This window comes from Anastrepha obliqua, chromosome 5, assembly GCF_027943255.1.
Source record: "Anastrepha obliqua isolate idAnaObli1 chromosome 5, idAnaObli1_1.0, whole genome shotgun sequence".
Taxonomy (NCBI): Eukaryota; Metazoa; Arthropoda; class Insecta; order Diptera; family Tephritidae; genus Anastrepha; species Anastrepha obliqua.
The window spans coordinates 106,503,093-106,531,047 of NC_072896.1; the positions used below are offsets into that span (position 1 = coordinate 106,503,093).

General features: G+C 34.7%; 1 pseudogene; it reads right to left on the reverse strand.

Annotated features, from left to right (window-relative positions):
• Positions 1 to 15,736: 15,736 nt before the first annotated feature.
• LOC129248909 (jerky protein homolog-like) lies at positions 15,737 to 17,411 on the reverse strand (annotated as a pseudogene).
• Between the last annotated feature and the right edge of the window lie 10,544 nt (positions 17,412 to 27,955).

Sequence of the window (27,955 nt, forward strand, 5' to 3'; positions counted from 1 at the left end):
ACAGTTTTTGATATGAGACGATGCAATGCAAGATAGCACTGGTTATATATGTAGACATATACGCTATTTACATATCAAACTGTCAGTCAATTTACCCAGCTTAACTACTTTTCTCTTGCTCCCTTTTGCTCTGCTCGCTCATTACATCACTCACAATTTAATTAAACTCGTTTATTAAACTAATAAATATTATTGATTACAAAAATGTAAAAATAAGAGTACGTATGTAAGTATGTACACAAGATTCATGTAGTTTGTAATTATGTGCGATAGCTAATATCGTAAAAAAATCGATAATTGTAAATATATCAACTGCATAGCAGAGTACCTATAGATATATGTACATAAGTATAAAGTATATAATATATATACATATACATGTATGTACTTATGTATATATAGAAAAATGGTGACAATTTTACGGTTCACAATAAAAGTTCAGACGTCATCGAGTTGGTGAAATGCGTTTGTTAAATTATTGCTGTCTGGCAAATTTGCATTCATATCTGACAATATGTATGTATGTATGTATGTACGTACTCTTATTGCAAAATGTCCATCATAAATTTCAATATTTACGTCAGTTCATACTTTTTACATAAACAAGTTATAGGCAGGTTTAGTTTTAGCGGTCCCCCAGACTGCACCTATCAGACGAACAGATCCACTGTGAAGCAACAAACTTTACAAACTTAGGTTAGAGGGGTACCCCACACTTACGTCTTACTTTTTTCCCGTATCATTTCCGTCTTACTTCATTCCCATATCATAACTTTATTCCCCTCACATTTTCGTGTATTGGCTCTGTTCTATTTTTTCATGCGGGTACTGGCTCTCTCAACACTTCATTTTCAAAATAGCAACAACAGCCAAGGTTAGTTGTCGAGCTATAAAATGGCGGTTCATGTTAAGGCAGCTAAGCTAATATTTTTGTCAAGAAAAAGATGCCTTCATACTGGAAATTCGTGGTATCCACCTGACGCTTTAGTTCAAACAATTTTTTTTTAGAATAATCCTTGAAGTGTGAAGATTATAGATAGCAGAGTTGGCAGAATAATTGGAACGAATACAGCAATACATTTCGAAGCGATTGAAATTACTAGGATTGATTTCAGAATACAAGAAAATAGTTTCGTACGAACTTATGGCCTTTAGAAAGATAATTTCCATCTAATTGTGGTAATCACAAAGTAAACATATAACGACGCCTAACCTGGTCAACGGGCGTCATCAATGTTTACATCAATGCCAGAGCCAAAAGTCAACAATTCGAAGGTTATTCTCCATACGAGTATTTAGTGGAAGTTAGGAGCTGCCAAAAGCGGGCAAAGTCTTAACTGAGAATGCTGCTGAACAAAACAAATACGTCTAATTCAAGTTAACTTATTTAAGGTGTTTTTTAATATCTTGAGAACTTAAAATGGTAATACAAAACAGAAATTTGGTTTGAATATTTTTTTGACGTGCTAACGTCTTATAATTCGATTTAACAGGCTGCACGCACGAAAAAATGTGTCGTTACCTTGCTCATTAGTGTTACCTTGCTCATTGCCGTTACCTTGCTCATATGTCGTTACCTTGCTCATTGCCGTTACCTTGAATGAACTGCAAGCGAAAGCGCGAAACGAACGACAAAGCAAACGAACGGCAACGTTCGACATCTTGCTCTCTCCTACTTAAGTGAGCGTATATGTGTATGTATATGCGCATATGTACATATATAAATTCACGTATTTGTATTTGCATATGCCTTCTTATTGATTATTATTAATTTGATTTACTTGAAGAATTTAAAATAAAACCAAGTTTGTTAATAACACCTGTTGTTTTAATGTTATATTATTATTATTTTTTGACGTGATAACGTCTTATAATTCTATGTAGCCAGCTGCACGCACCAAAAAATGCGTCGTTATCTTGCTCATGCGTCGTTACCTTGCTTGAGCAGCATGTTATATTATGTTATGTTATGTTATGTTATGTTATGTTATGTTATGTTATGTTATGTTATGTTATGTTATGTTATGTTATGTTATGTTATGTTATGTTATGTTATGTTATGTTATGTTATGTTATGTTATGTTATGTTATGTTATGTTAAAGTATATTATGTTAATGTTAACTCATTCTCTATATCCATACAAAATATCTATCAAACAAATAAAATTAAAATTTTCTTTTGAAAAATGCAACCATTCAATTAGTATTTTCTTATGACGTTATCACGTTAAACTATCGTCAGTAAACCGACTTTACAGACAACCTCTTTTTTTTTATTATAACCTGTGGCATCATTAGTGTGTTGTTTTTGGCCAAAAAAGTCGCGCACAAGTAACGATGTGTGAACAGGGGCGTTATCGTGATACCATATTCGTCCCTAAAAAATATAATAGCAAGCTTTTCACAGGGAAGCATTTCGAGTTTTCTGCTATATTTCCTGTATGCCCACGACCTACCGTCGGCAAATTAGCAAATAAAATTAGCCGATTTTTTTGGCTGAAATTTGGTTTTTGGGCCTCCAAGTGCAACAAAAAGTTTCTTCCTTGCTGTCCCTGTCTGTCCCTTGCTCAATTTTCAATATGCAATGAAAATTTTGAAAAATATTGCCCAAATATGTATATGGAAGTTGACTAAATAAACTTCCAATACCTGTAACACTAAAAATGGGTGTCTTACCCCTATTTTTAAATTTCTAAGATTATGGAGAAAATTTGGAGGTTCTAGTATCATACATTGCGGAATTAGTTTAGAATTGATTACAAACAAAATAACAAAAGTCTAAAAATTACGAGATCTAGATAAATACCATCAAATAAACTATTGTTGTTGATGTGGTTGTGTAGCATAAACATTTCCCACACATGCACGGAAAATGCTGCTGGAGTGACAGTCCTTGACCAGACATAAATCTGGGTCGTTCCGGTAACGTAGAACAGACTATCGTGGGAACGAAAAATAAACTGTCAAAATATACTATTTAAATATTTGTAGGCGATTTTCACATGAGCAACTCACTAAAATTTTCATCACTTTTCCGAAGCATAGTAATCAATCAATCAATCAATCATATTTTATAACAATGTTGACATAGTGTAATATTTATGTATGTATTCTTGTCTGACTAATTGGCTCTTCTAGTATACCAGTTTGGATTGACACAGAGGACGAAATAAATATACAAAACTTAATTTCATGAACCAAAAAATTAAAGTGGAAACTCATCACTCAACTCAATAAGACAAATTTTCCTGTCATACTATTTTTTGGAAATCCATTTGGAAATCCACTTTCGTTTATTATTTTAAAATTAAAGAAATAAATTATGCGGGAAACAGCAACAACAGCCATTTATCATTTCAAACGATTGCACTGTCCTTTTGCATATATTACACTTGAAGTTTCCGTTGACAATGTGTTACAAAATATTTGAAATAATATGTACAGTGAGGTGCAAAAATGGAACATAAATAACATAAGTTACGTTTAGTACCATATCTACGCAAACAAGCTTGTTTATTTGAATGCAATTGTACATGTATTGTATATTTAGTGTGTAAGCTTTCAAATGAGCCCATAACGGTTAAAATCTAACAACAAAAACTACTCATTGGAAGAGCTGAAAATAAAAACACAAATGTTCCAATTATGCACCGCTTACTTCGTTGTTGTTCAATGCTTAATTTTAACGGTTCTTTTTAAATTTGGCTGTGGTTTCTTTTGTTCTTTTTCTGGAATTGGTGTCATAAAGTGGTAAAGTATCAAGTCATTAATAAATAAAACTATGAAACCAAGTGTTGAAGAAAATATTGTAAAATCTGTGCGGGACGGGTTGTCAATTCGAGAATGTGCCCAAAAATTCAAAGTTAGTCACACCACAATGCAAAGGCTTAAAAAAACATGATTTATTACAAGTTAAGCAAAATCCTGGGCGACCACAAAAAAAGCCCGAACGGGAAAGCCGGCATTTGGCTAAACTAGTTGCAAGCGGTAGCGTAAAGACACCGTCAGAAGGCATTCAGACAATGAATTTGAAAATCAGCAAAATGAAAAAATTAGGATTGAAAGCTGCAGAAAAGAAGAAAAACCCGCTGCTTTAAAAAAAAAAACATAATGAGCAGAAAAAAGTTTGCTGAAGTACACACCGATTGGACTAATGCAGATTGGCAGCAGGTACTAAGCAGTAAAGCTTCAATAATTAATACCATTTAATGCATATTTTTATTTTTTACAGGTGATATGGTCAGATGAAACAAAAATCAACCGATTTGAATCGGATGGCTGTGCATGGTTTTGGTCAAAAGATCCCCAGCAGTTAACAAAATCAAGCGTGAAAGAAACAGTGAAGCATGGTGGTGGCAACATAATGGTTTGAGGGTGCATCACTTGCACTGGTGTGGGTCTTTTGATCAAAATCGAAGGACGAATGAAAAGGGAGCAGTACTTGACGATCTTGCAAGAAAATTTGCCTGCTGCCATCCACAAAACCGGTCTTGCTGTTGAAAAAGATATTTTTCGACAAGACAATGACCCTAAACATACGGCAAAAATGGTGTCCAGCTGGCTAAAGTCCCAAAAATTTTCGGTTATGCAGTGGCCAGCACAAAGCCCTCACATGAACCCCATTGAGAATTTGTGGATTCTCGTAAAACAAAAGCTCGTACACTATAAAAACCAGCCAAAAGGGATGAATGAGGTCTGGGAGCGAGTCCAGGATGTGTGGTACTCCGTTTCGCCACAAACTGTGGCTAAATATACAGAAAGTATGCCAAACCGTATAAAGGCATTAAAAAAATCGAAGGGGCTTTGGACGAAATATTAAAATAATTTGTTTTTTGTACTTTTTTTTATAAATAAATAAGCGGTGCATAATTGGAACATTTGTGTTTTTATTTTCAGCTTTTCCAATGAGTAGTTGTTGTTGTTAAATTTTAACCGTTATGGGCTCATTTGAAAGCTTACACACTAAATATACAATACATGTACAATTGCATTCAAATAAACAAGCTTGTTTGCGTAGATATGGTACTAAACGTAACTTATGTTATTTATGTTCCATTTTTGCACCTCACTGTATGTAGCATAAAAACAAAAAGAAAACTAGAAATGGAAATATAAATAGAAATAAAAAATATATAAACGTCACATAAGTAAAAGAATGTGAAACAGTAAAATAAATAAATAAAAGAATATTTCCATCATAGCTATTACCTCCGAACGGATGTGGAAAATTCTCATAACAAAAGCTTTCACGCTGAGCGCACTTCCACAAAGTTGATCACCGGGTGGTATGAGTAACAATGCAATAGGATTTTCCGAATTTCTTGTTATTGCTTTACGCTATGCGTAACCATGCACACATACATATATACGTATGCGCACGTACAGGGTGCAACCGCGAAAATGGTTCTAGATACTTAAGGGCAGTATTACTTAGGTAATTTCTTATTGATTTAGTTATACGGCATGATGTTCGAAACTTAACAGTTTTCGAGATATTCCATCTTAAAGATTATTTAAGAAAAAATACATTTTTGTTTACTGTACAACCACTTTTATAAATGTTAGTACAAGGGTCTGATTTGTTTCTGTTTTTGGTTAAAAGATATTTCATTAAAAAAAATACTCAATAAAAATTGAGCCAAGCTCTGTCTGTTAACAATGGCTGCTTCATAAATTAAATTAAATTAAATTAAAATAAATTAAATTTAATTTACGATTTTTCACTAAATTATTTTTACTTAGATATATATGTTATATTATATATATAATTAGCGTTTATACTGTTTGTTCGATGTTTGACCGACCTCATTCTCCTTTTTTTAGTGTACATTTTGATGTTTTTCCACAAATGTAGGGACTTACAATGTTATGCCGTTATGCCGCCTGCGAACGGCAGATGGGTTTTTATGAGAAGCTTTTTCATGGCAGAAATACCGTCTACCGTCCATTATTGTATTATTTGGGCGATCACTCTTAGAAAAAACTTTTTCCAACATTTCATGTTTCATGTCCGTGAGGTTTCGGCCTAGAGCCATGTAATCCCTTTTTCGTTCCAATATGATTCTCTCTTTGATCGGATCTCTCACTACATAAAATGCATACAGAAAGCTCCGTTAGTATAATTTACATATTTCCCCTTTTTACGAATTAGTATATGAGTTAATTAGTATATGAGGGATAACCGCTAAAAAAAAAAACACTTTTTTCATGAATTTATTGTAGCGAAACGGTTGAAGTCAGTTTATTAAAAGTTTTTGCATATTATAAAGTAACATTTCAAGAATATTTGATAAAATTTTCATGTAAAAATATTGCAAAATGAGCGAATGAGAGCACATTTACGTAGACGTCTTTTCAAAAATACATTTTGCAGTAGTCAGCATATCTCAGCGTAGAATCATCTGAAATCAAAAAAATCGAATAATTTAGTTAAAGTATGAGTTAAACTTCCCCCCAACGTTTATTTTGACGATTTATTTTCATTTTCAGCCATTTGGTAGTCGTTTGAAGTAAAAAGTGATTTTTGACGAAAAAATGCCGCCATTTTGTAGGTGTAAAACCACCTTAATATAAAAAAAATGGCAAAAAAACGTTGGGGGGAGGTTTTTTATATGTAAAATATGTGTGCAAAATTTCAAAAGGATCGGTTGAGTAGTTTTCAAATGCCAATGACTACGCACTTTAAAAAAAAGGTTCGAGAAAACCGCGTTTAAAATTTTAAGTTATGAAAATGTCAAGAAAATAACGGACTACGCGCGCAACTGCTGCGTCTCGGCAGATGTTTGAAGCGGCTCGGCTTTATGCTCTATAACTTAAAAAGTTTTACTCGGATTGACTTAAAATTTTAACACGGTATTTTTGAAATGTTTTACTACAATAACATGCAAAAAAAAAATCGATTTTTATCCCTTACCCCCCCTTAAACTTCCTCTTAGTTTTTGTTTAAATTTGTACTTGAAGGAGTGAGGTGAGCTTCAATAGCTTTAACAATAAATAAATAAAAAACGAAAGCAAATTACTTAGTTTTTTCTTTTACTCTTGGCACAATGAAATGTTAGTCATTCACCAACCCATTCGGCTACGGCTGCCGTGCTCTATTTCAAAAAAACATTGGAAAACAATTCATTCCAAAATTCATTCCAAAAATATTTATGTTGTGTATTATCATTTTAAGTTCTCAAGCTTTTAAAAACCACCCGATACATAAATATAGACGCAGTGCAAGCGTTAGAGGCAATGATTCAACAATTGCCGCGTTGCTTGCAACAACATACAAAACTTTTTCTGCTGAATTTCATATAAATGATGCGAGACGCAACTACTTTTCTTTCACTTCGCAACTTTTTTTGACAGCAGCGCAGCATTTGTCAGACAACTGAAAAGGAAAACAATCTAACGGAAAATAAAAACACAACTTAATCATTGCAAAAGGGAAAAGCGACGTGAAAGTTTTTTATTGAATTGCGTCTTGCAAATCCTTATTCCTATGCATCTGTGACAGTGAAAACTTTCAGAGAAATATGAGTTTGTAAATATGTATGTTACGAGTATACGTGCTTATAATGAGTCACAGCCAGCGAGCGGAGCAGAATCGCTTCAAATGCTGCATTCACTTTAAATATTAAATTTCCATTTAATGCGATCATTTTTGCCTTCATTTATTTTGTGATAAAATTTCTGCCATCAAATGCATGGTTTACTATCAATTCTTTAAAATCTATTTCATGCATTTAATTAGTAATTTGTCATCAAGTCTTCAACATTGCGAACAGGTGGGTAAATATGTATGTGAAACACACCCACTTGCTGCTGTTTGAATACTCTTCATTAAAGTAGTTCTTGTTAGTTTCCACGTAGCGGGCTGACAGGTATGCCATTAAACCAGCTATTAGTGGTTAACAAACATGGATTATTTTTCGCACAGCAAGTTCAGCTGCAACATAAATTCCAAGCGAATCGTCGTTAAGTTTCAGTTTTCTTCCATCTAAAAGGTGAATTTCAAAACGGATTAGTGCAAATCGTCAGTCTCTTTTTTTTTTTGTAAAGAGAGTCCTAACGAGTTGAAAATTTTCATTTTGCGCAGCTTAATTAGAAAATGGCATCTCGCTGTGTTTGCAATTCGCACATAGCAAATCAGCTAACTCCGGTTGTGCAATGCTGCGCCTCGCAAAGAAAAGTTTGCCTTCTTTTATAAGTACAAGCAGATGGCACTGTGCAATAATTGGAGGGTAATTTTCTGGGAGTGGAATAATCCCAACTCTGGATGAAGGACCTAGACCCATATATACATATATATTTTTTTTGTCGGGACAGACTAGCAAGCACAGCACTCAAACACAATTAAGTCCATTGTACTGTACTCTTTTAATTATCTTTAAATCTACCCGACCTCCAACCTACATCCCGTGGTGTCAAGGAGGCAAGGTGTTCGCTTCTTAACACATTAATGCCCGGCCTGATTCGAACGAAGGCCGGGCAAGCGCACAGAAAGGTATGCCCCGTCTCATCCTCCTCTCCACATGCTGGGCAGAGTGCACTGTCTGAGATGCCTACCTTTTCCTGTGATTCGTCCATAGAAAGTGGCTCGTCATCAGTCCAACTAGCTGACAACAGTCCCTTCTGCTTAATAACAGAAGGATCTACAACAGTCGATCGGACATGACAGGTAACATCAGTTTTCTCCATCTGCAGCCTCTCTCAGCCTACCAAACTCACTTGTGGGTTGTAGTAACTCATTTGCTAATCATGGCTTTGATGGCTGCAGAAGGGAGTGGCAGATGTGAGACCAACTTTCTTGGCCCGGAGCCCATTGTAGCTAAAGAGTCCGAGATTTACTATAGAATCATATAGTAAAACCTCAAAATCGTTTTGCATTCTTTGGTCAAATTTGATTCATTTTAAATTTACAATATTTGGCGTAAGTGTTTTTAGAATAAATGAAAAAAGAGTTAAAATACATATCCGAGAGAAATATGTTGCTAAGGTACATGTAGAAAAATTTTACTAGGAATAACTTTGTAGAGCATTTTAACCCATTAAGTCTCTCCCAAAATGGTCGTTTTGGCCCCTTTTTTATGAAATCCGAATAAAATAGTATTTTGAAGGCCGCTAGAGGGTTAAAATGTGTTAGAAAATTATTTTCCATAAAATTTCACTAAGGGTCCTCTCAAAGCGAACCTTTTACAAAGAAGCTCTGAGTTTACAGAAAAAATATATATCCCCTAGAAAAATTCCAAGAAAAATTGCTCATATTTGTTGCACAGTGTAATCAGTTTACATAACATAATCAATATAAGCATTGTTTCAAAATTCTATTAAGATTAGGAGAAGAGTGTAAATTTAGTGCTAAGGCCTCAAGCATCTCTCTACTACATCTATGTATTACTAAGCTTTGTTAAGACCGGAACAAAATTTAACATGTTGGTTTTTGGCTTAATTACTTGAATATTTGAGCTGATGCATGTGAGACTTCATTTAGATCGCATCGAAAGAAGACTGCTGCTTAAAACTATCAGAACCCTATTTGTAAAGGGTGATCAGATAGGATAAACACGCCATGATAAACGACTTTTGATGCCGGAAATTGAAGCCCGTGATTTCCACAACATTTGGCTCCAACAAGACGGACGGCACTACATGTCATACAGCCCGTGAAGCAATGGACTTACTGCGCCGTCATTTCGGTGGGCAATTTATCTCTCGTCTCGGACCAGTGGATTGGCCACCAAGATCGTGTGATATCACAGCTTTGGACCTTTATTTGTGGGGATATGTAAAGTCTAAATACTTTGTGGCTAAACCAGCTTCAATTGAGGCATTGGGAGCCAACATTACTAAAGTTATTCACGAGATATCGATTATCATTCTAAATTTGCTTTAGGGATGGCCGAATTATGGCGCAGGTGCGGCCAATATTTTAAAGGAATTATCTCTAGAAATAAATATCATGAATTTTTCTACACAAAAATTATAAAGATTGTCTAATAAATTTGAATTTTTTTTTTTTTCAATTTAAAATCCGAAACCTCTTTACTTTCACCCTTTATTTAGCCAAGCCAACAGTTTATAGAATGCGCTAGGGACTCCGATTCCAAATTACAATCACATGAAATTCTTAAGCATATGACGAGGCCCAAGAGAGTCACAATAGGCTCCAATAATTCAAATAAAATTTGAATACGAAATCTAATACACTATAACTCCTAGCCTTTGTTTCCCATACCCCTTCGATAAGTCGATTGAAAATTCCTATTGGGCAGCCCGGCCCAATACGTATGTTGTAAGTATGTACATATGAATGTATATAGTGGGGTTTGTTTATTTGCGTATACCTTTTAATATCAATTAGCCAGCCAACCTGTCATTAGGTCATTTAACTTGGAAATAGTGGAGCGTGAACTGGCTTGTGGCCTAATTAAAAGCGACATACGTGAATCACCTGGCAGCTTCGGAGTGGGAGGACAATTTCAAGCATTACCGGCTCTTTTGATAGCATCAGTTTACAATTTAATCGAAACTGAATTAAGTTCTTAAGTAAATAAGGCGGTGTGTTGTGCTATGTTTACATTGGATACCAAAATTGAAATATAGTCGTTTACATTACTTCTACTGAGAACTAACTTTTTAGCAACAGGTATTGTCTTTCTACATACTCTGGGCTTTAGAATGAAACACGAGGGTTGCCTTTTATTTTTATATGATATTTTATAATAGAAATACAGTGAAGTAATAATGAAAATGGCTTCATTGTTTTTCAAACTAATCTTACCGGATGCATTCGCTTAAAGCTTTTATTTTCAAAGCACTTTTGCCACTCAGAACTGGATACATCCAAAACGAGCCGTTTAAAGGCTTCAACAGCTTCTTCAGGCGTTGAAAAGCGTTAACCTGGCATTTTATTTTTGATGTTCAGAAACAAAAAGAAAACATTAGGTGCCAAATTGGGGCTGTAAAGCGGATGACCATTAATTCGATTTTTTGAGCGCTCAAAAACTCTATTGTGCCAGCCGATACGTGAGAGTTGAAGGATGATTCGACCTCAGCTTTTGGTTTTCCTTAATTCTCGGAAAACTTTTGGCAAGTACAGGTGTATAAGCTTAAATCCGCTGTTTTTTAGTAAAAAAAAACCCATTTTTTTTTATAGAAAGCAAAAAAATAATTTATTCAAAGTATTTGCCCTCGCTAGCTATACATTTTTCCCATCTCTCGGGCAATTTGTGTATACCACGCCAAAAGAATTCTTCATCTTTCGAGGCGAACCACTCGTCAAGCCATTTCCGGACGTCTTCGTACGAATCGAAGTGCTGTTCGGCGAGCGCGTGACCCATCGATGAAAACAGATGATAGTCCGAAGGGGCCAGGTCTGGTGAATAAGCGGGATGAGGTAGCACCTCGCAATTGATTGTCTCCAAGTAGTTTTGGACCATTCTTGACGTGTGCGATGGGGCGTTGTCGTGGAGGAAAATCAGCTTCTCATGTCTTTGTTCATAACGAGGCCTTTTTTCACGCAAAGCACGGCGCAATTTGATGAGTTGTTGGTGGTAGCGATGAGAATTAACAGTTTCACCAGGTTTCAACAGCTCATAGTAAACGACACCCTGCTGATCCCACCAAGCGCACAGCATCGTCTTCGGTCCAAAGCGATTAGGTCTTGATGAAGAAGTTGATGGTTGGCCGGGATCGACCCATGATTTTTTTCGTTTAGGATTCTCAAAGTATATCCACTTTTCATCGCTAGTCACCACAAGATGCAGGAACGACTTTCTTTTATGCCTAGCCAGTAAGATTTCGCGTGTGTTTTGGCGTCGCTCCATCTGTCTATCGTTCAATTCATGGGGTACCTATTTTCCGACTTTTTGGACCTTTCCCATGGCACGTAAACGCATGGAAATGGCTGGTTGAGTGACACCTAACTACTCGGCAAGCATTTTTTGCGATTGGGTATCGTCCTCATCCAAAAGAGCCTGCAATTCATGGTCCTCAACTTTTCTGGGCCGATTTTCACGCTTCTTGTCACTCAAGTCAAAATGGCCGTCTTTGAACCGACGAAACCAGTCTCTGCAAGTTGTTTCCGATAATGCACTGTCACCATAGGCCTCCACAAGCATTCGATGCGATTCGGCAGCCGATTTCTTCAAATTAAAGCAAAAAAGTAGAGCTTCCCGCATATGCTCTTTTTTTGGCATAAAATTAGACATGATTACGTAAGGAAAAAAGTGTGTTGCTGTATGAAATCACTGATGATGTGCAGTGATTGATGTAAACAGGTGTCGAACCCATGCAAAAAAAAAATATGGCATTTCTATGGTAACTTGATATGCTCACTAACGCCATCTACGAGCAATCAGCGGATTTAAGCTTATACACCTGTAAATATTTTTTTTACTACTCAAAATTGACTGTTTCAGCTCCCCTAGAGAAGTAATAGTTGCGACATTAGCTGACTTTCCGAAAAAACAGCATACATACACACATCCAACATTCGTCACCTGTTTCAATGTCATAGACATACTTTGAACCCCCGCCGCCGAATTTCTTCAACATTTCTTTACACCAATCAACACCAGTCCTTTTTGCGCAATTGTCAAATTATGCGGTATCCAACGAGAACAAATCTTCTTGATGACCAAACCTTCATTCAAAATTGAATGTGCTGGTCACACTAATGTGCAAGAATGCCTCTATCTCGTAATACATCACTTGATGATCTTAGGTTATGAACTGATGCATAGCATCGACTGTTTTTGGCACAACAACCGCCTTTGGATGGCCTTCACAGTGGCTAAATGTAGTGCTTCAACATCGAGAATCGAAGTACTCCACGACGAAAATCGGAATAAATCAACGCACGTAAGTTATCACGAGTAAATTCCATCCTTTGGGCGAGATGTATTTTTCAACTCGTAAGTGAAAGCATTACATGTAAAATTATACTAAAAAATATCAAACTTTTCGATAAAATATCGAATTACAACTCATCACACACAGTGCTGCAAAGGCGCAAAATACAAGGTGGCGCAAAATTGATCACCCTATCGCAAGACTTATAATTTTTGCTAATAGCGTCGTCGGTCAAGCATATTTGACATTTGGGAATTAGACAGCTGCAGTGTACAAATAGACAAGCCAAAGAGTGCGGAGGTCAAAATTAAGATTTCTGTTACTTAAAATCATTTTCTTTCATTTAGTAAAAGACTTATTCAAAAACATAATTGGATGATTAATTTTGCACCACCTTGTACAAGAAACAATCCTCGTATCTATATACAGAGTGGGACAAAAAAATTTACGTATACGCATTTTAATACCTTCCTTTTTTTCTTTTCTAGGTAAAATCTATTAAAAATAGATAAAGGTGATGTTAGACCAGACTTTAGAAAACGTAAATTTATTTTAAAGTGTCGCTATAAGTGTGGAAACATAGTATATGCGCAAGCAGCAGGACCTTCAGAGTAATCTGCCGAAGGGACTCACCATTACTCGCACGATGTATAGAGTGCAGAGGTGAGGCAACCTCAGGCCTTCAACCCGTCCTCAGCGAATTGCTGACGTAACCGGGGTTATGACAGCCGTTTACGAACAAACTGAGATTGTGTTGGTGATATACAAAAAAAATTAACACAGTCTCCGCTCATGTTACTTCGTTGCCGTCTGAATAACGCAGAGAACGTTAATGAATAGAGAAGTATTAATGACTGGAAAGTGTTCATTTTCGAGGGGTACTCGTCTCGCGAAGACAATTCACCATAGACAGATTTTTCAACAAAAATTAACAGTGAGGGGCTGAATTATGTAAATTTAGCAGCAGTCGATAAGAATTTGTTGGTGATTAGAAGCAAAGAATGTTAGGTAGCTTTTTAATATGACCTATATATTTGAATTTTTCCAAATCATCCAAAATTATATAAATATGTAATGTCTGTCTGTCTGGTGTCTGTAAAACTTTGTTGAATTCACTTCAACTGAATCAAAATCCTCTATAGCAAACGCTTCATTACCAGGCGCACAGGAAGATGGCATATGCAAATGTAAATTTGTGAATTTATATACATTTGAGAATTTATATACATTTGCGCATATGTATATGATGTGTGTATGTGTGCTCACCAGCTACAGCTCAAGATAAAACGGTAAAACTTCGCAAGAAATCCAGCGCGCACTCATGGCGCAGCGCACATTCATTGGCACAGCATTGTATGTACAGTAAGCTTGAAATGTTACAGGCATCTTCAAATGCTCTGATTTCAGAGTAAGTTTCTAGCTGCAGATACATATATGCATATGTTTTGTGCACTTTTTATCAATTGAAAAACTACATACGAAAAGTAATCTACTAATTAACTATTTGCCTACTATCAGTTAACATAAAATAATTGTTTCCAAATTTTATCTTAGTATTAAAATGTCCGAATCAGACCTTTTTTTTAAGCTACTTGTTTTCTTCTGCAACTTACTGTATGCTCATGCGCGCACTTGACGCACAGCAGCTGCGGCTGTCGAGCATTTAGAACGACATATTTACATACATATATTTTTGCATACATATGTATGTACGATGCCGCGGGCACTCGACTTGACAAAAATTGAAGATTTATCAAATATTGGCAAATAATTCTTCGCGAAATATTCCAATATTGACTAATTTCGAATTGTCGAGAAAATTGGCATATGGGCGGCTCGTTTTATGAATGAAAGTTCTTGCTCTTAGAACTATGAGCTCGAATTTATCAATGAATTTTTTGAAGATGAGTTTTTGTTGCACACTACAATAGTTGAAACTGTTCGGCGCCGCCGCGACTGTTCAGCGCTATGGCAACTAGAATGATGGCCGCTACGCCTGCGTCTATGACTGCATTTTGTTCTTGTAGTCGCTAGGCATAGAATTTTAGCTTTGAACGACATACGCATTTTGAGGAATAAAGCGAATGCCCTGTGTGTGCGCTTGTATGTACATACATGCATATGTGTATATTAATAAGCATTGTTTTGCTTGAATTCAATATTTATATTTGCATATGCCATCTTTCTGTGTGCCTGGTAATGAAGCGTTTTGTATACAGAATTTATTGATTTGATCAATTGAATGTACATAGATAGATATAGTAGGGATCAAGTGTATATACGCACATGCACACACGTCGATGCATATGCAGAAGAAGTTGTTTTAGCATTTGCAGGAATTCGATCATTCGAATATTGACTTCCTAATTATTGCATGCAATATGATAAGGCGATGCTCGTGAGGTAGGTCATGTTGCTTCAGTGCACACATATGCGTGCAACACTATATTTAATAAAGATGCAATTGAACTTAGTTGTCCCATATATGCAATACGTTTCTTTGAAGTTTTCCTTTATTTATTTTAAAGTTTTATACTATCTAGAAAATGCATACATACAAATGTATGTATATTATTATTCCCTGTAAAAAAATGTAAATTGAAAAAAAAATTCGTTTGGCAAAGGAACAAAAAATGCATATTCAAATGTAAATACATATGTCGATATACCAAAACACTTGTATGCTATGAATTAATTTCGACTCAAAATACAGTTGACGCTCAGAAATCTTAACCTGTTTGTCATTTGGCTGTTTAAGTTTTCCGAATTTTTAAGATTTCTGGACGTTTTTTAAAATCGGCTGAAAATAAGCTGAAAATCTTATTTGAAGCAATCATTGACAACTGCAGCGTATTGCATTAACTTTCTTTAATGTTTTAGTCTAAAAAATAACATTTCATGTGTTTGAACGAGTGAAGTAATCAGTAAGAATACATTGTTTTTGTGGTTTCGATAATTGTTTTTTAACGATGTCTGAACGCAGTTCGAACAAGTTTGCCATATGCTTATTTGTGCATTCTACATTTTGCTCGTTCCATTTGATTAGAGTGTTGACCGCACTTATTGCATCTAAATAAGGAATGGGTTGATTCGAGCAAACAGCTTCACCATCCGCAATATCTTCATCACATTCCAATTCTTCAATATCGATATCATTCAAATCACCTTCATCGATCATATCAGCATTCCATTCCTCAATTTCATCGGTTGATAAGCTGGTACCGACACCCAATTTCAAAAGTAATTGTCTAGTGTCTTCAATTTCACGCTCATAATCAAGATTTGAAAGCAGCTCTGACAATGGCAGATCATCTTCTTTATCAAATTGGTCATCGTCCCAATTTAAAATTTGGTTCCATGCCTTCTCCAATACGGTTTGGGGTAAATCATTCCATGCTGACTTCAACATTAAGATTGCATCACGAATTGAATGCCTTTTTAGCATATCATGAACCGAAGCATCTTCTTGAGCGACAATATTCGACAACAGCATATTTCGATATTTCAGTTTTGCTATTTTTATTGGATTTTGGTCCATTGGCTGGATGACGGCTGTCACATTCGGTGGAAGGGACATTGCCACAATATTTCCGTCGTCAGAGCAAAATGAATCAATCGGTGAATGTGCGCTACAATTATCCAATAAGAGAATTGCTTTCGGTGGAATGTTGTTTTCGGCACTAAAACGTCGCACCTATAAACATTAGCAATGAATTCGAATTAAAAAAAGAATTATTTTTTCAACAATAAAATTCACTTCTCACTTCTTTGACGAATTCGTTGTGGAACCAATTGCTGAATATTTTTTTTGTCATCCAAGCATTGGCCGAATGATCATAGTTTAGCGGGTTTTGGAAATTATTAAAACAGCGTGGTTTTGCCGCCTTTCCAATCACAAGCGGTTTGATTTTATTTGATCCATCGGCGTTTGAACATAACATAAATGTAATGCGCTGTTTCTGAATTTTTCGTCCTGGGGCGGTTTTTTTCGCAAGCGGCAACGTATGTTTTGTCTGGTAAAAGTCGGTAAAAGAGTCCCGATTCGTCTGCATTGTATAACTGTTGATTAGTGACATTCATTTCATTCATTTTTGCGCGCAAACTATTTATAAATGGTGTAATTGAAGTGGTGTCACTAGATAATATTTCCCCACACACTTTCAAAAAACGCATTCCAAATCGACGTTTGAATTTGGTTAACCAGCCGTCACTCGCATTGAATTCACTTTCTTTTTTGTCTGGATAAATATGCGCGAAAAAAAACTTTGCTTTGGCCATCAATATAGGCCCATTTATCGGACAATTTCTCTCTCTTTGGTTCATAAACCACTCAAACAATTTTGTTTCCATTTCAGAATATTCGGCTTTGTGTAACGTTTTTTTTTAGCCCGTTCAAGTGAATTTGATACCGCTGCCATAATTTGTGTTTTATTTTTCTTCATTTGAGAAATTGCTGAAACAGAAATACCGAAATCGAACGCTACACGATTTGCCGTCACACCAGCATCTAAACTATTGAAAATTTTAACTTTTTCTTCAGGCGACAATCTTTTTTGTTTCGAAGCAGACATTTTTAATCGATTCAAATCAATAAATAAAAATGTAATTAATGTATTCCCATAATATTGCTGACCTAATGCGTTCGCAATGGAATTCCTTTCAACACTGCAATATTGGCCCTAATGTATACAAAGATGCGATACAAGCAAAACAATGACAAATAAATCAATGTTTACTTCGATTGAGCAAGTTCACGCATTAGCAACATAATTTATTGTTCGCTCAGCCGATTTGTATGGAACGCTCGGAAAACTTAAAAAAATATTAAGATTTCAGAACAGTACATTATCCGCCAGAGCCGTTTAAGTTTTCTGGACTTTTAAGATTTCTGAAATTTAAGATTTCTGAGCGTCAACTGTATTAGTAAAAATTTTCATCAAATTTGTTTAGTTTTAAATTTACTAAAACGCACATACCAAAATGTAAGAGGTAAATTAAATCAAAATATTAAAGTTACTTTGATTTGAAATATTGAATTGAATTTGAAATTCAATCATTTTTTCTTCATCACCTTTGTTTGAAAATACAAATTGAATAAATTTTCGTTTACCAAGGGAACATAAAAATGCACAAGCAAAAATGCCTTGCAAAATGCCGTCGGCATTCGTCAATTTGATTTCATACAGAAACCAAAAACTGAGCAGAGCCAATGTACTTGTACATAATTCACTGTAATCAGCTCTGTTAAGAACTTCCCCGCTGTCGAGTTAAGCGAGGTGAAATAGTGTTCGCGGTTTCACTTCATTTTTGACAATTCACACTATTCGTAGCTCGTGAGAATTCTCTATATTTAACGTTCTCTGAATAACGTGTGATTGAACGAGTGTGTAAATACGTGTGAAATGATCAGACAGAATTCTGCTGCCGAATTCTGCTATGAAATAATTTCTATAGCGTAAAGCTGAGTACAAAAAACCAAAATTTTCTGCAAAAACTCAGCGAGTACAAGACATCTTCCAATAAACTGATTCACATTTTCTTCTTCGATTCCAATTGCAGATTGTGCACATTTTTGACACGTTCCCGAATTTAGTGGCATTTGACATAAGCAGGCCACATCGTGCTTTGAAAATCATTGAGATATATTCAATCGGCATTCCGTCTTTTACATATGTATAGGTTGAATCCTTTGTTTGGTCTAAGTATTTGCGTGATGCACTTGCAAGTGCCTTTTCGCTAAGTTCTCTGGTGTGTTTGGCATTTAATTCTGTCAGCAACTGTATGCAAAGGCTGTGCCACTGTGTACCATTGATGCATTCGTCAAAAGTTAATCCGAATTCTGTGCCCATTTCATTTAGATGTTTATACCACAAAATGTTTTTTCGTTTCACATACTGCAACAGGTTTCCGCATAGCCTGCTTCCTTTATATTTATATATTAATACGGAGAGCAAAATTTTGTCGTACCTTTTTTTAGTATTTATAGTCAGAGAAAAAAGTTGAAACATATACATACCAATGGATAGTATATGTGGAGACGGTTTGCACAATGTATTAAAATAGATACATAAGTGAATAGGTGCAGGTAAAATTAATCAAACTATTTTACCTGTATTATGATATATCATGTTAGAATATGTATCATGATATTATATATATGTATCATGATATAAAAGTTGATGAAACAACTGGAAACTTATATATTGTGAATCAATACTATTATAAATTTGATTCAGAAATTATGATGGTCATAGATTAATTAATGATTGTTTTTTATTATGGTTTTTCAAAAAACAAAAACAAAATTTTTTCCGTAATACATGAAATTAAATGTTTCCAATTCATGAATAAAAAAAAATTATCATATGTGAAATAGACAAATATATTATCGCTTAATACAGGTAAAATGGGATATTTTTCACATTTAATTTTACTACATACATCTATTCACATATATCATGTAAAAAGTTTCCACATGAGCTATCCATTTATATATGTTTCAACTCTTTTCATTGACTATAAATACTAAAAACAGGTATGACTAAATTTTGCTCTCCGTATTTATATAACGTCGAATAACGTCGAAATTTCGACGTATGGGCGATCCTAGTTCATATAAATTTTTAAAAATATATTTCATGTGAAGACCCAATGTAAAAAAGTGGTTTCCTTCAGTGGTGGCTTCCAGCAAAATTTAACAGTTTGACGTGAAGTCTGGTATTCTTCTAATCCTAGACACTTATAGGGTAACTTCAAGAAAATCTGTTCGAGAAATGGCTGTCATTTTAAATGGGGTAGTCATTTTAAAATGAGCAAAACTGAGCATCAATTTAAATATTTGCTCTGTCTAAATAAATTCTACAACTGTTTTCTTGAATTCGCAAATTAATCTGTAATCCATCTAATCATTTTTGGGGAACACTCTGTATGCACTCGTATACTTGATTGTACAAATGTGACTTATTCTCTCGCTTGCTTGATTGCCGCGGTTTCTACCCCTTTCTCTCTCTTTCTTATATGCCATATTTTCACATTTTGTCTGTGCAATTAAACCATTTTTATTCCACATTTATACACTTTTTTCACAACAATTTTCCAAATACAGTAGATTCTGTTTTTATGCGGTTTTGAAATAGTGCGGGTTTTTTTTAATTAGAAAATGCATGTCGACCTATCGGGAATTATGCATATAAACAAGATTCTAAACCCGCTAAGCAAAAACTCATCACAGATTATATCAAAAATGCTAACCATACAAGTATGGAACCGCCTGCATCACCATCTAGATCAGACGTGTACATTTCTCAAGTGACGGAAGTGATTTTACGCCAAATCCTAAACGAATGCGCAACATGCGGGTATCGTCTGATTCTATTTCTGACGATGTAAATTTATTTTTCGATTCTGACGTTTCTTAAATAAAGATATAATTTTCAAAAATAAAATTTCTGTTTATGCGATTTTATTTAATTATTTCAGATTTATGCGGTTCTTAGCACTTTTGAAACGTATCAATAGTTTTACTATAGAACAGGTACCTTTTTTATGCTGTTTTTTTATGCTGTTTCTTGCGGAACGTATTATATATATCGAATAAAAACAGAATCTACTGTACTCGTACCCCAATACAGCTACATAAATACTTTCCAAACATTCTTATTTAGTGCAACGTCTCAGTTTGGCGCACTTTTCATCTTCATTTCTAAATAAATAATGATATTTTTTTATTATGAACGATACAGGAGAGATCAAAGACTTTTTGGCTTCAAAAATGTTTTCTTAAGCAATTCAGTGGCTTCTGAATAGCGGAATTTCGTTGGTGGCTTCAAAATTAGCATTTGCGGCATCATAAAAAAGCGATGCAAATATCTACTAAATATCGAATTCAGACGTAAATGGACGTAAAATACGTGAATACATATACGGGTACATGTACGTACATATCTACTACAGAAATGTGTATATATAATGCATAGTATATCTCACATTCACAGGATTTAAGAGCCACTGCACACCCCCTTTATTTGTACACGGAACACTGGCTTGTAGTTGCTGATGATCCTCTCTGTTTACATTTAAGCAATAAACTTTATTGATTTATGAATAAAAAATCTATTAATTTTAATAAATAGCAGCGTGTCAAATAAAAAAATAGCAGGTATTTATGGCCCATTTTATCGTTTTGGGTCGGTACAGTACAATTGATTGACTGCATTATTTAAAATATCGGGTTGTTTAAGGCAATTCATAGGTCAAACATACCACTTGTTTGCTGAAAGAACATCATAACCTAAAAAAACAAAAACTGCGGTAAGTATGCAGAAAAAACTACCAGCTGTTCTTTTATGTTAACCCTTTATAAGTTAATGTAACTTTCAAGTGACAAGCTGAAATATATACAATACTTTTTACCAAATAGTTTTTATTAAATGTTTGCTAGGCAGTGAGATTAAGTGCCGGCTACTAAATAAAACAACTAATGCTTAGTGAACGCGCTGAAATATTTATTAAATTTTAGTTAATTTATTATATTATACGAAAATATAGAAATACGCTTATTTGATCGACGTTATTCCGAATAAAAATTCGATCAAGTAAATGGTACCACCGTAAAATGTTTCATCTATTACTTAAATGGTGGTGAATACGTGGCTTCTATATAAGACAAAAAAATATGACCCGTCTGAAGCAACACCTATGTGCCAACGTTTAACCCAGTCCTCCATGCGCCCCTGGTAGGAAGGAATGGCCTTCAGCTCCTTCGTCGCATTCTCTTTGATCTCCTCTATCGACTGAAATCTTCTTCCACGAAGTGGTACCTTCAACTTGCGAAACAAAAAGAAGTCGCACGGGGTCATATCAGGTGAATACTGTGCTTGCACCATGGTCTAGGGTTTTTTAACAGGTGTTATTTTTATATTCAAACAAAAATGCTAATTTTTGATACAAATGATCGGATGTTTATTTCATTATAAAGAGAAAGGCATGCCGTTAATAGTGGAAAATAACATCAGGCAAATGACCACCACAACCACGCTTACAGGACAATATCCTTTTCATGAAATTTTCCATAACCGACACAATTTGGGATAAGCCGATTTGAATGATTCTGGGTTCAAAATAATCGTAATTACTTACATAAGCGATTCCATGGAGAAATAGTTGCAAAAAGTAGTTGAAAATTTTTTCTTTTGCAAAAAACAAAAACTTCGAAACAGGGTGTTTACTCAAAAATTCATTACTCAAAAACAACTCATTTTAGCTACTAGGCATTCAGCTCAATTAAAGTTTGAGATGTCCTTTTGATTTGGAAAAAGTTATAAAAAAAAAAAAAATACACTTTTTGAAATATTGAATTTCGAAAAAATTTCAATTTTTTTTCTTTTTTGCTAAATAAAAAAATTTCAACTACTTTTTTGCAATTGTTTCTACATGAAGTCGCTTGTGTATGTAATTACGATCATTTTGAATCCAAAATTATTAAAATCGGTTCATTTTTGACTAAGTTATGGGCATTTAAAAAAAAAAATTTTCTTATATAATTAAAAAAAATCGAGTTTGAGGCGAAAAACAAAATTGCCGATAACTCTTGAAAAAAAATTTGTTCGGGCGAACAAAAAAATACGTGTCTCATTATTTTGACCAGAGAGCAACATATTTAAGTTACATCGAAATCGAAGAACATGACCCGAATAGCCCGGTTGAATTTAAATGGAAAGCATCAGCCTTATCTATTAACAGCATCTTATTACATGAAAATGTGATGCCTTTTACTAACGAGGCATAATAAATGGAAAACTTTGAAGTCGTTATTCTTGATTCTTGTTTTCAGTTATGACACTCTTACAGGCAATTGAGCGATAAATACGAGGATCATTTAATAGAGCAGAGGTTGACCAAACTTCGACTTCGAGTCCGCTTTAACTTTGGCCATGTTCGGCCACAAAAGTTTATTTCGGTTTTCTACTTCGGAAAAAAACCGAACTTTGGCAGAAAAATTTTTAATATTTATTCCTCCGTAAAATTGGAAAACAACCTTGGAATTTGGATTTATTTGATAATTTATATTAAAAAAATGTATTCCATTAAATAACGAATTGGACACTTATCTTAATGAATATCTATTACCAAGATATTGTATCATTTTTGAATACTAGGGTCACATTTTCTGCTAAAACATTTTCTTTCTATCTGTTCCTCCATCAAATGTGGCTGGCGAGCATTTGTTTTGTTTCAGCTCTGGGCCGTTTGCAAGGTGAAAATGCCGCTAAGCTGTTTACATTACAATATAAAAATATTCAAAATAATATTTTTTTATCATTTTTACAAAGTAGACTGTATGCACTTGTCTAATAGAAGCGTGACCGGAAAAAATTCAAACTTAGAGTTCCGTTATAAAAAAAATCAAATGCTGCTAAATAGGTGTATCCTTTGAGTAATTTGTTTTTTTTTTTTGTTGACGACTTTCCCGGACGATGCCCAAAAGACAATACCTTTCCAAAGCAAGGTCAGACGATCATTGATTTGTTTGTAACAAAGACGTTACTCAAAGTTGAAGCAGTTTCTGTGCGTAGTGAGCTAATTGGCCGGCACTCCGATCTAAAAGATCTTTTGTGCTTTTTGTGAGAATTATTGATTGCATTCGGATCCACTTGATCTCGTTGAAAAATGTGCAGTCTCGTCTTTGTCAAGGCTATGCAGTTGCACAAGATATGGTCTGTGGTTTCATCATCATACAGAGAGAGTCGACACTCTATCTCATTCCCAACATGAATTTTTGAGAGATGGTAAGATTTTGTTGGAAAATAATAAAAAAAATACCCAAAATAATCTTCTTTCTCGGGCTGAACAAATATTGTACCAGAGACAGTGTCACTAAGAGAAAATTCAAACCCAGGGGTAAAAAAGTATAATATCCCTCTGTATGAGATATTTCTAATATTTAAAATTTTTTTACATAAACTATTTTTGAATGCCTTTCTATCAAAGTTGGTCGGTGGAGTAAATCAGTTGAAATAATGGGCAATGGAATTACGGCTCACATGAAGGTTCGACTCGGCGATTTCCACGATTTAATAAATAAATAATTGGCGTTAGGTGTCTGGACTAGATTTAATAGTGAATTGAAAAAAATTTTAAAATTTCCAATAAATTAAATTCAATCTCAACGCCGGCGTGGAGTTATTCGCTTTGACTCATCAAAAGCGAGCCGAGCTCACGCAGAACTACATTTGTCTGACGCCATTCAGCCAATGAGTACGATATTCTTCTTATTCTCTGCTGCTCGCGGAGTGGTTCGAAATATTCTACTGTAGGTTTATTGCGCACCATTTGTGTTCACCATTAAAGGACTCTAATGCGTTGTGCCATGGCGTCCTAAAAAAGCTTGACTCACTTCAAAACTGCCGTAGATATAAAGGCAGTTCTGGGTTAGTGGGATCGTACTGACCAGCCTTGAATGACGAACGAAACCAAATATCTTAAGTACTCCATCAACACTTCATATCAAGCTGGTGCATCAAAATCGTTTTCAGAGCATCATTTTTCAATTCAATTCAACATTTTCGACGTATACCCCCAGATTTAAGTCATTGGATTTGGCGCTTTGCTGTTGCATTCACTCTTCAAATTGTATTGCATTTTCTTTCTAGTGGGGTAGGCTTACCTCACTCAGGGACTGGACATTTCAAAAACATATTTTGAATGGTCCTGTACAATAACAACCACAAATTCCTCATTGAAGATATATTTACGCTGTGTCACTCAAACGCAACTCTTTAGTGTGATTCCAATAATACAATTTTTTTCTCTACGCTGTTTGTGTTTCAATAACGCAGCGCCAAACTTTTTTGAAACGAAAGCCGCTTATCCAATTGTGAACAATTATTGCATAATGAGGTGATAAACATAAAATTCCCACAAGGTATTTTCATATCCCAATAACACATCGTTTACCCCCCGCTTTTAACCGCAATCAGGGCCATGCCTTGCGACCAAAAGTCAACAACTACATTTAAACACCGTTAGACAGGAAAGTCAATGCATCCGTTTGCCGAGCAAAGGCCAGTCCTTGGGCAAAGAGCAAGATTAAGAGAAAAGGATGTCCAAAGGACAACGCCGTTATTTATACAATGTCGACGCGTCATCAATGGGTTGCAGACAAGGAAGCGACACTGGCGTTGATTGTCGTCGTCACTGCACAGCCTAATAGCTGTAAATATTCCTCTAAGGGTGTGTGAGGATGTGACTTTGTTTGTGTCAATTGAATGTTTTTTATATTTTTCCGATTTTATAGCAAAGTAAACAAAGGCACTGAGTGTTGTTGCTCTATTGCCGATGCCTGTGTCTGCGCTGTGGTGCATGCAACGAATGTCAAGCACAATATAAATAATTGAATATTGTAGAGGCGCAAACATATAGACAATTTCATGAAGGTGGGTGAGAATGTATGCCAGTGTATGGTAAATGTACTCGTATATGTATGTGTGTATTGTATGCATATTCCATATGACATCATAAACCGTTCGTTTATTTTTTTAACGTTTTCATTGCTTTATTTTGCTTTGCTCTTTGACTGCACAACTTCGCCGCCAAGCAATTTATTGAACTTTCGTTTTGTTATTTTTTACCATCAGACCTCAGATTAAGATGGGACTTTGCTACGAACCGTCAGGGTTGTTTTCTAAATTAAAATATTTTCTGACCGGATAATAGAATATCATGTTTAATCAGACTTGTTTATAAAAATTGCATACCACCTCTTACACTGCTTATAGAGGCTCTTAGCAGTAGAAGGGTACAAAGGGAGGGGAAGAGCAGTTTCAGCGAATATTTAAGAGTTGCTAGAATAAATAGTTAGTCTTTGAAAGACTACATCAATGACTCTACCACATCAGCCTAAATCAATTTGCTAAGATTTTATGGCTTTGGCCTTCTTCAAGACTTCATCAATCAAGCTACGTATTTCTCGGGTTGGTGTCAAAATTCTGTCTGTACAAAATTCTAAAAACAAAATTCTGCTTTTTAAAATTCTGCTTTTTTAAAATTCTGCTTTTTTAAAATTCTGCTTTTTCAAAATTCTGCTTTTTTAAAATTCTGCTTTTTTAAAACTCTGCTTTCTAAAATTCTGCTTTCAAAATTCTGTATTACAAAATACTGTATCAAAATACAATGTTAACAATGTTAAAGAGGTAATGTAATTACTTAATTTATTATTATTATTATTTTTTATTATTATTCGAGATATTAAATAAAAAATAATAATAATAATAATATTTTCTTCAGTTTCGATAGAATCCACCGTATTTTTGCGTAGAACTCTTTTTTTCGTGGGCGGCCTTCGGCCGCGCTTCAAAAAAATAACCCTCATCAGTCCAACTCCGGCTACGCAATCCACAGTATTTTTGCGTAGAACTCTTCTAAAAAAAACGAACAGCTGCGAAGAATTATTAAAAAAAGAAATAAATTAAGTCACACTACATATTAAAAAAGAATTGCAAATAATATTGTAATTGGCTAAACTAAAATATTGGCTAAACTAAATATGTACTATATTTATGAATTAAATGTTTATTTTGTTACTTCTTGTATGACGAAAATCACAAAACTTGAATAAAGCAGAATTTTTCGCATTAAACATGCAGAATTTTGAAAAAGCAGAATTTTAGAAAGCAGAATTTTAAAAGAGCAGAATTTTAAAAAGCAGAATTTGTTTGAAATTTACAGAATTTTGTCATCCAGAATTTTGTAAAACAGAATAATGACACGCTCCCGTATTTCCTCATCTTGACCCATTGACAAACTCTTATATATTTCTAAGAACTATTTTCCAATTTCGGAATCATATGCGCCAAAGGTCTTGATTATGTACAAAACCGTCATTAGACCAGTCTTATTCTATGGGGTTGAATCATGGACGATACTTGAAGGAGATAAAGCAAAACTGCAAACCTTCGGACGAAAAATACTCAGAAAAATTGTTGGAGCAATCAAAGATCACAGTGAGTGGCGCATAAGGTGGAACGACGAGCTAGGCCAGCTTATAAATGGCGAAAATGTTATACGTTTCATCAAAGCGCACCGATTAAGAGCGCTGAATAAAATTGTAGAAGGCAGAGCGTTCACACTAGAGCAAGAGGAAGATCAGAGAACAAGACGGGCCGACGAAGTAGAGGAGGACACCAATAAACTTATAATAAGGAATTGGAAAAAAATCAGTGTGTGTGAGAGAGTGTTTTGAGGGCCCTCCATGCATGGCACCACAATTTGTATCATAAACAAGAATGTGAAGGCTTTCTTTAAATTTGATAAATTATCTACAGAGTATCGCAGAAGTTTCTAAAAAATTAATTTTTACGCAAATGGGAACACTTTAAACATTTTTTGTTTTAGTAAAAAGTTAGTAAAAAAATTGATCAAAATTCTACGTTGCTCTGTATAAAATGTATTTTGGATATTCTAGAAAAACGCAAAAGAAGATGAAAAAATGCATTGCGCTCTCCTGCATTGTCTTCAAATAATTATAACTTCTTAAATTAATTATATATTTTCATCGGAAATGTCTTAAGATGTTCCTGAAGAAGCGCAAAAATTAAGCAACACATAAAAAAATAAATAAATTATATAAAATTAATCAGCAAATTTTATTTTTTGAATAATTTTTTTACTAAATAAAAAAATAATTTTGAGTGATGGAAATCTTTATTTTGACTTTTACGCGCTCCGTTGTTTGTCTGTTTGTTTATTGCAGCTGTCTCCATCACAAGTGTCAAATATGATTGAAGTACAAGTACAGTTTCAAAAATTATAAATCTTACAGTAGGTTAATTTATTTTGCACCAGTTCGCATATACATAAATTAAGCAAAAAACCATTTCGTAAATTTCAAAGTGGTATGATACCTTAACCACAGATAAACAACGCATTTAAATGCTCGAATTCCCTTGCAATTGTTGCTGTAGTAACGTTCGAAAACTCTATCATACTCTAGCTATGCTCCGTTAAGAGAGTCAACTTTTCTGACATAACAGAAAATGTTATTTTAACAGTACAAGATATTTTCAATGCATACAGAGTCGTACCTATACAAACAAAAGAGGGATAGAATTTTCAAACG